This window comes from Martes martes (genome assembly GCF_963455335.1).
Source record: "Martes martes genome assembly, chromosome: 13".
NCBI lineage: Eukaryota > Metazoa > Chordata > Mammalia > Carnivora > Mustelidae > Martes > Martes martes.
The window spans coordinates 8,691,033-8,694,428 of record NC_137901.1 but is presented as its reverse complement, the minus strand read 5'-3'; positions in this window follow the sequence as shown (position 1 = coordinate 8,694,428).

Below are 3,396 nucleotides of genomic sequence, written 5' to 3'. Positions count from 1 at the left end.
AATATTCATACTATAATAATATAAAACATTATATATTAATATATAATTACAAAATACAAAATATATAATATAATGCATATGTTAATAAGTTTATAATATGACTTTATTTTTTAATATTTTCCCAATTTTAATTCCAGTAGTTAACATACAGTGTTTATTAGTTTTAGGTGTACAATATAGTACTTCAGCAATTCTATATGTTACTCAGTGCTTATTACTATAAGTGTTAACTTAATTCTGCTCACCTATTTCACCCATTTCCCCCTCCACCCCCACCTCCCTGCTCTGTTAACCCTCTGTTTGTTCTCTATAGGTAAGAGTCTGCTTTTTGGTTTGTCTCTCTTTTTGAAATTCATTTGTTTTGTTTCTAAAATTCACCATGTAAGTCAGATCCTACAGTATTTCCTTTCTCTGACTGGCTTACTTTGCTTAGCATTATTTCTGTAGATCCATCCCTGTTACTGCAAATGGTAAGAATTAATTCTTTTTTAGGACTGAATAGTATTCCAGTGTATATGTTTACTTCCACTTTACCCACTCATCTATTGATGGACACTTGGACTATTTCCATAATTTGGCTATTATAAATAATGCTGTATGTATCTTTACAAATTAGTGTTTTCATATTTGGGTAAATACCCAGTAGTGCAACTACTGGATCATAGAGTAATTCTGTTTTTAAGTTTTTGAGGAAGCTCGTACTGTCTTCCACGGTGGCTGCACCAGCTCACTTTCCCACTAACAGTGCATGGGGGTTTCTTGTTTTCCACATTCTTGCCAACACTTGTTTTTTCTTGAGGTTTTGATTTTAGCCATTTTGAGAGGTGTGAGGTGATAGCTCATTGTGGTTTTGATTTGCATTTCCCTCGCGATGAGTGATGTTGAACATTTTTTATGTGTCTGTTGGCCATCTCTGTGTCTTTTTTAGAGAAATGTATTTGTGTCTTCTAACCATTTTTTAATTGGATTATTTGTTTTGGAAGCTTGAGTTGTAGGATTTCTTTATATATTTTGGATACTAACCCTTTATCAGATATGTCATTGGCAAATATTTACAAACACCTTCTCCCATTCAATAGGTTGTTTTTTAGTTTAGTTGATCATTGCCTTCACTGTACAGAAACTTTTTATTTTGATGTAGTTCCAAAAGTTTATTTTTGCATTTGTTTCCCTTGCCTTGGGAGACATATCTAGAAAGAATTTACTACAGTGTTAGAGAAATTACTACCCGTGCTCTATTCTAGGATTTTTATGGTTTCAGGTCTCACAGATAGGTCTTTAAAACATTTTGAGTTTATTTTGAGGTATGGTGTAAGAAAGTGGTCCGGTTTCATTTTTTTGCATGTAGCTGTCCAGTTTCCCTAACATCATTTGCTGAAGAGATTTTTTTTTCACATTGCATATATTCTTGTCCTTTATGTTGAAGATTAATTGACCATATAAAGGTAGGTCTCTTTTTTTTTTCACTTTATTTCTTTTCGGTGTTCCAAGATTCATTGTTGATGTACCACACCCAGTGCTTCATGCAATATGTGCCCTCCATAATACCCACCACCAGGCTCACCCAACCCCCCAAAAACCTAAGTTTGTTTCTCCAAGTCCATAGTCTCTTATGGTTTGTCTCCCCTCCAATTTACCCCAACTCAGTTCTCCTCTCCATCTCCCAATGTCCTTCGTGTTATTCCTTATGCCCCACAAATAAGTGAAACCATATGATAATTGACTCTCTTTGCTTGACTTATTTCACTCAGCACAATCTCCTCCAGTCCTGTCCATGTTGATACAAAAGTTGGGTATTAATCCTTTCTGATGAAGGCATAATACTCCATTGTATATATGGACCATATCTTCTTTATCCATTTGTCCGTTGAAGGGCATCTTGATTCTTTCCACAGTTTGGCAACTGTGGCCATTGCTACCATGAACATTGGGGTACAGATGGCCCTTCTTTTCACTACATCTGGATCTTTGGGCTAAATACCCAAGAGTGCAATTGCAAGGTCATAGGGTAGTTCTATTTTTAATTTCTTAAGGAATCTTCACACTGTTTTCCAAAGTGGCTGCACCAACTTGCATTCCCACCAACAGTGTAAGAGGGTTCCCCTTTCTCCACATCCTCTCCAACACTTGGTGTTTTCTGTCTTGTTAATTTTGGCCATTCTAACTGCTATAAGATGGTATCTCAATGTGGCTTTGATTTGAATCTCCCTGATGGCTAATGGCGATGAACACTTTTTCATGTGTCTGTTAGCCATTTGTCTTCTTTGGAGAAGTGTCTGTTCATGTCTTCTGCTCATTTTTTGACATGATTATCTGTTTTGTGTGTGTTGAGTTTGAGGAGTTCTTTATAGATCTTGGATATCAGCCCTTTGTCTGTAGTATCATTTATGAGTATCTTCTCCCATTCTGTGGGTTGCCTCTTTGTTTTGTTGACTGTTTCCTTTGCTGTGCAGAAGCTTTTGATCTTGATGAAGTCCCAAAAGTTCATTTTCGCTTTTGTTTCCTTTGCCTTTGGAGACATATCTTGAAAGAAGTTGCTGTGGACAAAATAAAATTGTAGGTTTCTTTTCTGGGCTTTCTATTCTGTTCTGTTGATACACATGGTTATTTTTGTGCTAGTGCTGTATACTGCTTTGATTACTACAGCTTTGTTGTATAACTTTAAGTCTAGAATTGTGATACCTCCAGGTTGGTTTTCTTTTTCAAAACTGTTTTGGCTATTCAGGGTCTTTTGTGCTTCCCTACAAATTTTGAGGATTATCTGTTCTAGTTCTGTGAAAAATGTTTTTAGTATTTTGATAAGAATTGCATTAAATCTGTAGAATGCCATGGGTAGTATAGACATTTTGGCACTATTTGTTCTTCTAATCCATGACCATGGAATGTCTCTCCATTTGTTTGTATCTTCAGTTTCTTTTATCAGTGTTTTCTAATTTTCAGAATACAGGTCTTTCACCTCTGGTTTACTTTATTTCTAAGTATTTTCTTATGTCTAGTGCAATTGTAAATTGGATTGTTTTCTTGATTTCCCTTTCTGCTAATTCATTAATAGTGTATAAAAAGCAGTGGATTTCTGTACATTGCTTTTGTATCCTGAAACTTTACTGAATTCATTCATGTTTTTTGGTGGCATCTTTAGGGTTTTCTACATATAGTATCATGTCATCTGCCAACAGTGAAAGTTTTATTGCTTCCTTACCAATTAGGATGCCTATTATTTCTTTTTGTTTTCTGATTGCTATGGCTAGGAATTCCAGTACTATGTGGAATAAAAGTGCTGAGAGTGAACATCTTTGTCTTTTTCCTGATCTTAGAGAAAATGTGCTCAATTTCTCCCCACTGCTATGATGTTAGCTATGGGTTTTCCATATAAGATCTTTATTATGTTGTGGTATG